This window comes from Panicum virgatum, chromosome 2K (assembly GCF_016808335.1).
Source record: "Panicum virgatum strain AP13 chromosome 2K, P.virgatum_v5, whole genome shotgun sequence".
Taxonomy (NCBI): Eukaryota; Viridiplantae; Streptophyta; class Magnoliopsida; order Poales; family Poaceae; genus Panicum; species Panicum virgatum.
In genome coordinates, this window is record NC_053137.1 from 58,245,271 (window position 1) to 58,258,651 (window position 13,381).

The following is a 13,381-nucleotide window of genomic DNA, read 5'->3' on the forward strand; positions in this document are numbered from 1 at the left end:
ATTGGCATCACCTAGGCGATCTTGGTGATCGGGGTGTTTCTCGCGGAGCTTGCCAAGGATTGTGGGAGCCCGGAGAAGAAGATTGTACGTGGCTTGAGCTCCACCACGCCGGGATGGTGAACGGAGACTCTTAGTGAGCGCCCAAGTCTCGGTGACATGGGAGGTGACAAGACTCTTAGTGAGTGTCACAACGTGGACTAGGGGTGTGTGCCAACACATCGACACCACGAAAAAAATCCGGTCGTCTCTTGTCCACTCTCTTTATTCAAGCATTTTCTTTCATGCAATTTACTCATGTGCTTGACTTAGAGATCATAACTTAGCTCTACCTTGCTAGGCTTTACTTTGTTTTTATCTCTCTTAGCTTATGTAGGTAGCTTAGTTATCCGGTTGGTGAATTGGTGCCCTACTAGTATTGCATAGGTTAAGGTTGCATTACCTTGTTTTAGAAATTGAAAAAGGCCCAATTCACCCCCCTCTTGGTCCATCGATCTTTACAATTGGTAGGGCATGGACTTAGCAAGTGATATTTGGAAGGAACTCATTGAAATTCATGAAGGCTCCACTAAAGTTCGTGAGCAAAAATATCACTTGTTTAGAGCTAAGTATGATTCCTTTAAAATGCTAGCTCATGAAAATTGCAATGATATGTACTCTCGCTTGAATGTCATTGTCAAGGACATTAATGCTCTTGAAGTTTCCAAAATTGACAGTGGCTCCATCAACCGCAAGATTCTCATGCTCCTTCCGAAGCCCAAGTACAACATTATCAATGCTATGCTTCAAAAGGAGAATCTTGATACAATAGAAGTGGGAGAGCTTGTGGGCGAAATTCGCGCTCATGAAATGAGTATCCTTGGTATGACCGAAGAGCCAACAACAAGCAAATCAATTGCTCTCAAAACCAAGGCCAACAAGCACCGCAACCTCAAGATGGTCAAGCAAGAATCTAGCTCAAGCAATGAAGAAGATCATCATGAAAGCTCATCCGATAATGAAGAAGATGGGTGTAACACCCGGTGTTAATCTTTTGGTGCTAATCGTGAGGTTAGTCGCTAATCAGGGTTAATCGCCGTCATTAGCGCTAATCAAGTTTCCAGAGTAACTTTCGAGTTAGCCGCGTTCGATCTTGTTTTTGTCCTTGATCCGAGCTTCAAATCAATTTTCGCCCAAAAGCAAAGTTGTAGATCTTTTATTCCTCTACAACTTTTATTTTGGCCAAAGTTCATGTTCCCATTTGAAAAATTGAGTTTCGGCTGATCAAAGTTGGGTCAAAATTTGTTGAAACTCCACTGTTGATTCCCTATTCGTCACTGTGTCGGCGCCCATACCGCGACGACCGCCGGCGACTCCACGCGTCGCACGCGCCGGCGATCCTCGCCATCCGCGCTGCATCGCCCTTATCCGCTCGCGAGCTTGGGAGCCTTATCGTCCTCATCTCTTCTCCTTCCTCGCGACCTCGTCAAGCCGAGCCCGAGCTCGAGCGAGCAGCGACCGCCGCCGGCCGTCGTGCCGACCACCCTCGCCGCTCCGCTTCGATTGCTCGCACCCCAAGCCGAGTAACCTCGCCCTCCACCTTCTCCATCCATCCACGAGTCCGATTTCGTCGTTTCCCGGCCGAATCAGGCGTCCCCGCCGCCGTCCGCCATTGCCCCTCCGCCCGGAGCTCCGCCTCGCCGTCGATCTTCGTCCTCCGGACCACCTCCGCCCGATTTGGGTGCCCAGTGAGCTCCACCACGCCCTAATCCTCCTCCCCGACCTTTTCCCCTCGGTTTTCGCGGCCACTGGCGCCGGTGCGCCGCCGCGCCGCCGTGTGCGCCGTGCGCCGCCGCGCGCGCACGCCGCGGACCCCCCTGCGCGAGCTCCCGCAAGCCGCTGCCGCACGCCCCGGTCCCGCACAGCTGCCCTGAACCTCGCACCGCCTAGCCCCGCAGCCGCCTTGCTCCATCACGGCCGGAGCGCCGCCGCCCACGCCATGCCGCCGCCCACGCTGCGCCGCCGCCCTAGCAGCGCGCGCCCCTGTGCGCTGCCCCGCGCGAGCCCCTGCTCGGCCGCAGGCGCACGCCCCCCCCCCTTGCGCATGAGCCGCCCGCGCGGCCCTGCTGGCCGGCCGGCCCCATGGCCGCCGTGCCGTGCAGGCGCGCCGCGCCGCCGGCGTGAGCGGACGGGGCAAAAACAGAGGAGCTGCCCCCTCTCTCTTCCTGTCATGTGGGGCCCGCGGGTCAGGAGAATTTGGGGGTAGTTTTATTTCTTTTGTTGATTTCGGTTGAGCTTTGTAATTGCATAATAAATCAAGGAAAAATCCTAAAAACACAAACCAAATTTTGTTAGGTTTCTAAAATCAGGATCTTCAGAAGAAAAATACTTGTGCTTGGGAAATGTCACTTTTGCCCCTGCTAAAATTTTAGTTTGTGTTTAACCTAGTTTATTTATTACTGGTTGTTCTATTGCTTTGAAAATTATGAAAATTTTCCATGGGTGAAAGCTTTGCGTGTGTTGCAAATTCATTTTTTTTCTCAATTTATTGTTGCTAGTAGCAAAGTAAATGTTTCTTTTCTCAATAATTGTTAATAAAATTTTTTTTTCCTGCATGTGTTATCAATGTCTTTTCTTATTAGTTAAGTTTTGTGATTTAGTCATGCCGGCAAGTTGAGTTCTTGCATGTGTTTCGCTCCTAGCCGCAGTTGACCTTTTTACGCTGCCAAATAATCTTTCTTTCGGTGTTGTCATTTCATCTTGAGCACTTGTATCTTTTCTTTGCACCATTTTAAGTCTTGCATGGCATCTTTCCTTACGTGTAGACGTCGCAAGTGAAGCCGTCTACGAGTTGATCACTGAGCCGATCCAGGAGCCGCAAGCAGGGGAACCGCACGCCGAAGCAGCCGTCGAGCCAGATCCAGAAGTCGCTAACTCCGCTGGCTGGCAAGGCAAGCCCCGGTGCATAACCCTTATTTTTAATTACTCCATGTTCTATTCAAGTATTGTGCATTTACGTTCAAGGAATTGATTGGAACCATAGATGCATAATCTTGGCTACCCAGTGTCTCTACTAGTTCAGGTATCGCTAGTACTGCTATGCTTAAGTAAATTCGGTAAAAGTCGAGTGATTCCTGTCACTCGCGAGAGATAGGTCTTGTTGCTTTTGGAAAAGTTGTTGGAGAAGGAATATTTGAGAAAAAGAAAGGAAAAATGGAGACCGGACGGAGATGGATTGGTTATGGATATGGAAGTTATGGAAAGTAAGCCTCCGCCTGTGTCGATTGAGGACCGTACCGTTGTTGGCACTATTGATCGAGGATTGAACAGTACTAACCGCATGCCGGGAGTAGGAGGTAGTCGAAACCGGTAAGCTCAGTACCATATGTGCCCCGGTAGGCGGACTTGATACTGTCTTCACCAGTGGAGCTAGTATCCAAACTCATGGCTGACCCTTCGTTGGTATCGGTGGGGCTAGCAGTCCCGGGTCGCAGGGCAGTTCGCCTATTCGGTGTGCATATGTGAAGGGTTGGTGTGTATAGCCCGACGGGGCATATACGTGCCGTGTTGGTTAGGTCCACCTTGCAAGGTTAAATCGAATCGATTCGCCGTGACTCGCGGATATGAGAACCTTGATCTCTCTGTCACATCGTAGTAAAGAAGTGGAATGAGTTGAACTGAGAATGTTGGCTGTGGTGCTCTGAAAAGATAATGTGATCAACCATGTATGCTCTAGAGTACTAGGCAAACCTAAGTTATAGGGGTCAACTCAATTGGCGCTAAAATATTGAAAATAAGGATTCAGTGCTAGCTGCTTTTCAGCAAAATAACTCCAGAGCCAAAAAGCCTTTCATGTCTAGTTAATGGGCTAAGTATACCCATGGTCGGGTAAGTCTTGCTGAGTATTAGAATACTCAGGCTTGTTGTTGCCATATCTTTTGAGCAGGTTGTATTCCGGAAGTCTTCGAGGAAGTTAGTGTGTCCTGGAGTGGTCAGCCTCTTCCTCCAGGTTGGACGGTCGAGTGGGTCCCGTCTTCTCCGTGAAGTGAAGGCAGGTGAGCCTCACATCAGTGGGCAAGATGTGAAGTTCGTCTTCTGTCGTCGACGTTATCTATCGTATTGTTTTAAAGCTTGTTTTCAACTCTAAATTGTTTTCCGCTGCGTTTGAACTCTGAGTTTTGAATTGTAAAACTGACTTGTAAACACTTGTTGTAGTTTAAGTTGGTGCTTCTGTTAAACTCGGTTTGTAAATGTCTTTAAACTGCTTTTATCGCTGGTAATCATCTGTGCTCGTCTTTTGGCGAGAGTTCCGGTGCAACCGATCCTGGTTACAGCAGGCGGTCTAAGTGTACTGGTGAAGTGCAGTAGCGGAGGATTAAGTTAAATGGTTAATAGTGCACTTGATCGGTATTATTTGGACCGTCCTGTGACAGCTGGCATCAGAGCTAATTGCACTGGGGGGTGATTACTGGTGTACTTAACTACGTTAAGTAAACTTGGTTTTGCAAAATTTCGGGTTTTCGAAAAGTTGACGCTTGATGCGCTAAGGAATAGAGTAGATAGTTCGTATGCCCTAATTATGTTCTATAAGTTAGGTGGCATCTAAGTATCTATTTTATTCCAGCACTTCCAGCATTTACTTCTCGTTAAACCTTACTTTTATGCACAACTACTATTCTGTAACGACGCACCTACGCTGAGGTAAGCAAGGTGAGTATTCTGATAGTCCTTAGAATAGCCCACGTGTTTCATACGTGCGCGGGTCCCGTATGTTGAGCATACGAGGAGGTGATAAGGCTCAATTCAAACGAGCCTGTCGCTATCTGCCGCCTGATATGGAGTGCGGATTTCTTACCGTGTGATTGTGATCACGGCCATCTCGTAAGGCAATGTTACGAGGCGAAGACTCGTTATGCAGTTGGTCATAACCGTGTACCTTGGGACACGTGTACCCTTGGGTGTCCCGTAAGGCGACTTGTACGGGAAGTGAATACGTTGCTTCGGTAATGTATGCAGCGCTGCCCATTCAGCGTCGAACGTTTGGGTGCCATCTCTATAGTGGATGGTAATGTATGTGTGAATATGTGGGAAACTGCATATGCGTTACCCGTGTGGCGTAGGACACATGGGGGCCGTTCGTGTGTGCTGGCACGAAGGGTCCAGAAATGGATATTTATACCTATCTCTTGTTGTCTTGGTTTGTTTGCAGGAACACTAACTACGTAAGCACGTTATGAATCCTTGATCGTAGGAACGACTAGTATATATAGGGAGAGTACGTAATTGTGCCATTAGTCGACTTCGTATACCATAATTGGTAATTGTTTGGGTGAGAACGATAGAACGTGCATGCATCTTGCATTCTCGAGTTGGTTGGTCGCTTCGTAGTTAATAGTTGTGCAACGTTACAGCTAGACGAGTTACCAACCTGCTGTTCAACTCGATTAGATGCGGTTTCAACTGAAGCAAACCATTTTGTTCTCTTGGTGAACCATATCTCGAAGGGAACGATTCATGCTGTGTGTTCATATTAATTATGCACATTCTTTATTTGCATGGATTAGTCCCGATAGCGGAATGGCTAACCAAGGGATGGTGCTTTTGCAGATGGGCAATAACAACACTGCTAACCGTGGAAATGAGGGTCAAGGAGCACAGCCACCACCGTCTCCCTCCTTGACTCAGGCTATTGCGGCTCTTATTGCCGACCGCAATGAGCAGACTGAATTATTGAGGCAACTGGTGCAAAGCAATGCTGGCAGAGGCCGACAAGCACCACCAGCAGAAACTGACTACGTCGGTTTTCTTGCCACCCAACCACCTCTATTCCACAAGGCCGAAGATCCTTTTGAGGCAGATGCTTGGATTCGCACCATGGAGGACAAGTTTGGCATTCTTAATTGCACAGAAGTGGACAAGACTGCCTTTGCAGCGCAACAGCTGAGAGGCCCGGCAAAGATATGGTGGGCTAGTCATTCAGCTATGCAACCAACAGAGAGACAGATTCCCTGGTCAGAATTTAGAGAGATTTTTAGGGCACATTATATTCCAGAAGGTTTCATAAAGGTGAGAGTGGCGGAGTTTCTAAATCTAAAACAAGACAACAAATCAGTGATGGAATATGCTAATATTTTCAATCATCTTGCGCAATATGCTGCACATCATGTAGATACCGATGAAAAGAAGCAAGATTGTTTCCAGAAAGGGTTAAATACTGAGTTACTCATGCGTTTAGCAGTGAGAACATTTACCAGCTACAGTGACTTGGTCAGTAAAGCTATCCTCCAAGAAGATGCGATGCTGAAGCATGAAAAGGCGAAAAAGAGGAAGAAATCACCTATTGGGTCTCCTGGGAATGTGGTGCAATGCCTACGCTTGGGATCCACTAGCTTTTCCCAAACTCAATATCAACTACAACAGGGGATGCCTGAACATGTGGCTCCTTCACAGTTGGAGCAAAAGAAACCAGTATTGCAGCATGTTTTTCGCTCCCACCCTGACCCGTGCAAGCATCACCTAGCCGAGAGTGGCCATCACTCAGAAAATATCTGTTATACTCCACCCAAGCCGAGAAAAGGCTCTAGCAATACAAATAAGAAAAAGAAGATGTCGTATATTAAGGATGGTTGTGTGAGTTACACCACTTGTGAGGACGTACCAGAAGGGGAAAACGTGATGGCGGATATATTTTCCCTCAATGATCATCCAATTAGGGTTCTATTCGACTCTGGTGCTTCGCATACATTTCTTAGTAAGGCTTGTGCAGATAGGCTCGGATTGAAAATTGATTGCATGAACACTTCATATAAAATTCAATCCCCAGGTGGTCAAATTATCACAAACCAAATGGCAAGAATGGTACCAATCAACTTGGCTGGGAGAATCTTTCCGACCAATTTTATCATTCTCCCACATCAAGGGATTGATATCATATTGGGTATGAATTGGATGAAGGCGCATGGAGTTGTGTTGGATACTCAGGCACATGCTGTTCATATCAATTCAAGTGCACATGGTTCTACGGTGTTATTTTTGACCAAGTTCAAGGCACACAATACAATCATAAATAAAGTGGAGGGTAAAAGCTTAGAGGAGATACCTGTAGTGTGCGATTATTCAGATGTCTTTCCAGAGGATTTACCTGGACTGCCACCTGATCGGGACGTTGAGTTTGTTATTGAACTCCAACCGGGTACCGCACCTATCTCTAGAAGGCCATATCGGATGCCACCAAATGAATTGGCAGAACTGAAGGTACAATTGCAAGACCTACTGAATAAGGGTTTCATTCGTCCGAGCTCCTCACCATGGGGATGCCCAGCTTTATTTGTGAAAAAGAAAGACCAAAGTTTGAGGTTATGTGTTGATTACCGGCCTCTAAATGCGGTTACCATCAAGAATAAATACCCATTGCCTCGCATTGACATTCTCTTTGATCAGTTAGCCGGAGCTAAGGTATTCTCTAAGATAGATCTTCGATCCGGTTATCATCAAATAAAGATCAGACCTCAGGACATTCCAAAGACTGCTTTCTCCACTCGCTATGGTTTATTTGAGTATCTAGTCATGTCTTTTGGATTGACTAATGCCCCGGCATACTTCATGTATCTTATGAATTCGGTCTTCATGCCTGAGTTGGACAAGTTTATTGTGGTATTCATTGATGACATCTTGATCTACTCCAAGAATGAAGAAGAGCACGCCAAGCACCTTCACATTGTTCTTCAACGTCTACGAGAGCACAAGTTGTATGCAAAATTCAGCAAATGTGAGTTTTGGCTTAAAGAAGTTCCTTTCTTAGGCCATGTCATATCTGCAGAGGGTATTTCAGTTGATCCAGGAAAAGTTCAAGATGTATTGGATTGGGAGGCTCCAACATCAGTTAAGGAAATCCGCAGCTTTCTAGGATTAGCTGGGTATTATCGTCGATTCATCCCAGAGTTTTCAAAAATCGCTAAGCCTATGACCGAGCTACTCAAGAAAGGTGTCAAGTTTCATTGGAATGACAAATGTGAAGAGGCTTTCCATACTCTGAAAAAGCTTTTAACTTCTGCACCTATCCTGGCTCAACCCGATACATCAAAACCATTTGACATATACTGTGATGCTGCTGGTACTGGTATTGGTTGTGTCTTGATGCAGGAGAACCGAGTGATTGCATATGCGTCTAGGTCACTCAAACGCCACGAGGAAAATTACCCAACTCATGATTTGGAATTAGCTGCTGTAGTTCATGCTCTGAAGATATGGAGGCATTATCTCTTGGGTAGTTCTTGTCGCATCTACACTGACCACAAGAGCCTTAAGTATCTTTTTACTCAACCTGATTTGAACATGCGCCAAAGGCGATGGTTGGAACTAATCAAGGATTATGAACTTGAAGTGCATTATCATCCTGGTAAAGCAAATGTAGTTGCAGATGCGCTAAGTCGCAAAGCTCACTGTCATTGCATCTCAGCTATACCATTGAGCGAGTCCCTTTGCTTTGAAATGGAAAAGCTAAACCTGAGCATTGTACCACATGGCACATTGGCTCATCTAGAACTCACTCCTACTCTTCGTGATCTAATCATCACAGCACAAAAGAAAGATAAAGGAATAAAGGAAATTCAGAGGAGATTATCAGAAGGAGATTCGAAAGTAAGTTGTTTTCACCAAGATAGTGAGAATGTGTTATGGTTTAAGAACCGATTAGTGGTGCCTAAGGATTTTGCACTCAGAAAGCAAATTCTTGATGAAGCTCATACCTCTCGACTATCAATTCATCCTGGTAGCAACAAGATGTATCAAGACCTCAAACAACAGTTTTGGTGGACTCGGATGAAAAGAGAGATTACCAAGTATGTGTCAGAATGTGACATCTGTCGTAGGGTCAAAGCTAGTCATCTTAGACCAGCTGGAATGTTGCAACCTTTGAGTATTCCTGAATGGAAATGGGAAGACATCAGCATGGACTTTATTGTCGGTTTACCCCGAACTCAAAAGGGTTATGATTCGATCTGGGTCATTGTAGACCGCCTGACCAAATCCGCACATTTTCTTCCAGTTAGAACAATCTATCGAGCAAAGAAGTATGCCGAGTTGTATATGGATCGCATCCTATGTTTACATGGAGTGCCCAAGACTATCATATCAGATCGAGGGACCCAGTTTGTTGCTCGCTTCTGGGAACAATTGCATACTTGTTTAGGAACTCGACTGATCCGCAGCTCAGCCTATCACCCTCAAACAGATGGCCAAACAGAGAGAATTAATCAGATTTTAGAAGATATGCTTCGTGCGTGTGTTTTAGCCTACCCGCAGAAATGGGATGAATGCTTGGCATTAGCTGAATTTTCTTATAACAATAGCTATCAAGAAAGCATTAAAATGGCACCATTCGAAGCTTTATACGGTCGTCGATGCCGTACTCCACTGAATTGGTCCGAAGTTGGAGAGAGGACTATTTTTGGACCTGACATGGTTAAAGAAGCCGAAGAACAAGTTCATCTGATTCAAGAAAACTTGAAGATTGCGCAGTCCCGTTACAAGAGTTATGCGGATAAACGGCGTGACCCACTTGTTTTTGAAGTCGGTGACCATGTCTATTTAAAAGTATCACCTTGGAAAGGCGTGCAAAGATTTGGGATAAAAGGAAAGCTAGCTCCTCGCTACATTGGCCCATACCCAATTGTAGAAAGATGTGGTCCTGTAGCTTATCGGTTGGATCTTCCAGCAAAAATTTCGGCAATTCATAACATTTTCCATGTGTCACAACTGAAGAAGTGTTTGAGAATTCCAACTGAAGCTATTGACAGTGACTCAATTCAATTAGAATCTGATCTCACTTATCCTGAGCGTCCAATCAAAATACTTGATCGCAAGGATCGAGTTACTCGTCGCACAACCAACCGATTCTACAAAGTTCAATGGAGTAATCACTCCGAAGATGAAGCTACTTGGGAGAAAGAGGAATTTCTGAGATCTAAATATCCGGACTTCTTAAACGCTCATCAAGGTATTTCTCACTTGAACTATCTCACCTTGTACGTTCCCTCGTGTGTGAATCTCGGGACGAGATTCCTTTAAGGGGGGAAGGCTGTAACACCCGGTGTTAATCTTTTGGTGCTAATCGTGAGGTTAGTCGCTAATCAGGGTTAATCGCCGTCATTAGCGCTAATCAAGTTTCCAGAGTAACTTTCGAGTTAGCCGCGTTCGATCTTGTTTTTGTCCTTGATCCGAGCTTCAAATCAATTTTCGCCCAAAAGCAAAGTTGTAGATCTTTTATTCCTCTACAACTTTTATTTTGGCCAAAGTTCATGTTCCCATTTGAAAAATTGAGTTTCGGCTGATCAAAGTTGGGTCAAAATTTGTTGAAACTCCACTGTTGATTCCCTATTCGTCACTGTGTCGGCGCCCATACCGCGACGACCGCCGGCGACTCCACGCGTCGCACGCGCCGGCGATCCTCGCCATCCGCGCTGCGTCGCCCTTATCCGCTCGCGAGCTTGGGAGCCTTCTCGTCCTCATCTCTTCTCCTTCCTCGCGACCTCGTCAAGCCGAGCCCGAGCTCGAGCGAGCAGCGACCGCCGCCGGCCGTCGTGCCGACCACCCTCGCCGCTCCGCTTCGATTGCTCGCACCCCAAGCCGAGTAACCTCGCCCTCCACCTTCTCCATCCATCCACGAGTCCGATTTCGTCGTTTCCCGGCCGAATCAGGCGTCCCCGCCGCCGTCCGCCATTGCCCCTCCGCCCGGAGCTCCGCCTCGCCGTCGATCTTCGTCCTCCGGACCACCTCCGCCCGATTTGGGTGCCCAGTGAGCTCCACCACGCCCTAATCCTCCTCCCCGACCTTTTCCCCTCGGTTTTCGCGGCCGCTGGCGCCGGTGCGCCGCCGCGCCGCCGTGTGCGCCGTGCGCCGCCGCGCGCGCACGCCGCGGACCCCCCTGCGCGAGCTCCCGCAAGCCGCTGCCGCACGCCCCGGTCCCGCACAGCTGCCCTGAACCTCGCACCGCCTAGCCCCGCAGCCGCCTTGCTCCATCACGGCCGGAGCGCCGCCGCCCACGCCATGCCGCCGCCCACGCTGCGCCGCCGCCCTAGCAGCGCGCGCCCCTGTGCGCTGCCCCGCGCGAGCCCCTGCTCGGCCGCAGGCGCACGCCCCCCCCCCCTTGCGCATGAGCCGCCCGCGCGGCCCTGCTGGCCGGCCGGCCCCATGGCCGCCGTGCCGTGCAGGCGCGCTGCGCCGCTGGCGTGAGCGGACGGGGCAAAAACAGAGGAGCTGCCCCCTCTCTCTTCCTGTCATGTGGGGCCCGCGGGTCAGGAGAATTTGGGGGTAGTTTTATTTCTTTTGTTGATTTCGGTTGAGCTTTGTAATTGCATAATAAATCAAGGAAAAATCCTAAAAACACAAACCAAATTTTGTTAGGTTTCTAAAATCAGGATCTTCAGAAGAAAAATACTTGTGCTTGGGAAATGTCACTTTTGCCCCTGCTAAAATTTTAGTTTGTGTTTAACCTAGTTTATTTATTACTGGTTGTTCTATTGCTTTGAAAATTATGAAAATTTTCCATGGGTGAAAGCTTTGCGTGTGTTGCAAATTCATTTTTTTTTTCTCAATTTATTGTTGCTAGTAGCAAAGTAAATGTTTCTTTTCTCAATAATTGTTAATAAAATTTTTTTTTCCTGCATGTGTTATCAATGTCTTTTCTTATTAGTTAAGTTTTGTGATTTAGTCATGCCGGCAAGTTGAGTTCTTGCATGTGTTTCGCTCCTAGCCGCAGTTGACCTTTTTACGCTGCCAAATAATCTTTCTTTCGGTGTTGTCATTTCATCTTGAGCACTTGTATCTTTTCTTTGCACCATTTTAAGTCTTGCATGGCATCTTTCCTTACGTGTAGACGTCGCAAGTGAAGCCGTCTACGAGTTGATCACTGAGCCGATCCAGGAGCCGCAAGCAGGGGAACCGCACGCCGAAGCAGCCGTCGAGCCAGATCCAGAAGTCGCTAACTCCGCTGGCTGGCAAGGCAAGCCCCGGTGCATAACCCTTATTTTTAATTACTCCATGTTCTATTCAAGTATTGTGCATTTACGTTCAAGGAATTGATTGGAACCATAGATGCATAATCTTGGCTACCCAGTGTCTCTACTAGTTCAGGTATCGCTAGTACTGCTATGCTTAAGTAAATTCGGTAAAAGTCGAGTGATTCCTGTCACTCGCGAGAGATAGGTCTTGTTGCTTTTGGAAAAGTTGTTGGAGAAGGAATATTTGAGAAAAAGAAAGGAAAAATGGAGACCGGACGGAGATGGATTGGTTATGGATATGGAAGTTATGGAAAGTAAGCCTCCGCCTGTGTCGATTGAGGACCGTACCGTTGTTGGCACTATTGATCGAGGATTGAACAGTACTAACCGCATGCCGGGAGTAGGAGGTAGTCGAAACCGGTAAGCTCAGTACCATATGTGCCCCGGTAGGCGGACTTGATACTGTCTTCACCAGTGGAGCTAGTATCCAAACTCATGGCTGACCCTTCGTTGGTATCGGTGGGGCTAGCAGTCCCGGGTCGCAGGGCAGTTCGCCTATTCGGTGTGCATATGTGAAGGGTTGGTGTGTATAGCCCGACGGGGCATATACGTGCCGTGTTGGTTAGGTCCACCTTGCAAGGTTAAATCGAATCGATTCGCCGTGACTCGCGGATATGAGAACCTTGATCTCTCTGTCACATCGTAGTAAAGAAGTGGAATGAGTTGAACTGAGAATGTTGGCTGTGGTGCTCTGAAAAGATAATGTGATCAACCATGTATGCTCTAGAGTACTAGGCAAACCTAAGTTATAGGGGTCAACTCAATTGGCGCTAAAATATTGAAAATAAGGATTCAGTGCTAGCTGCTTTTCAGCAAAATAACTCCAGAGCCAAAAAGCCTTTCATGTCTAGTTAATGGGCTAAGTATACCCATGGTCGGGTAAGTCTTGCTGAGTATTAGAATACTCAGGCTTGTTGTTGCCATATCTTTTGAGCAGGTTGTATTCCGGAAGTCTTCGAGGAAGTTAGTGTGTCCTGGAGTGGTCAGCCTCTTCCTCCAGGTTGGACGGTCGAGTGGGTCCCGTCTTCTCCGTGAAGTGAAGGCAGGTGAGCCTCACATCAGTGGGCAAGATGTGAAGTTCGTCTTCTGTCGTCGACGTTATCTATCGTATTGTTTTAAAGCTTGTTTTCAACTCTAAATTGTTTTCCGCTGCGTTTGAACTCTGAGTTTTGAATTGTAAAACTGACTTGTAAACACTTGTTGTAGTTTAAGTTGGTGCTTCTGTTAAACTCGGTTTGTAAATGTCTTTAAACTGCTTTTATCGCTGGTAATCATCTGTGCTCGTCTTTTGGCGAGAGTTCCGGTGCAACCGATCCTGGTTACAGCAGGCGGTCTGAGTGTACTGG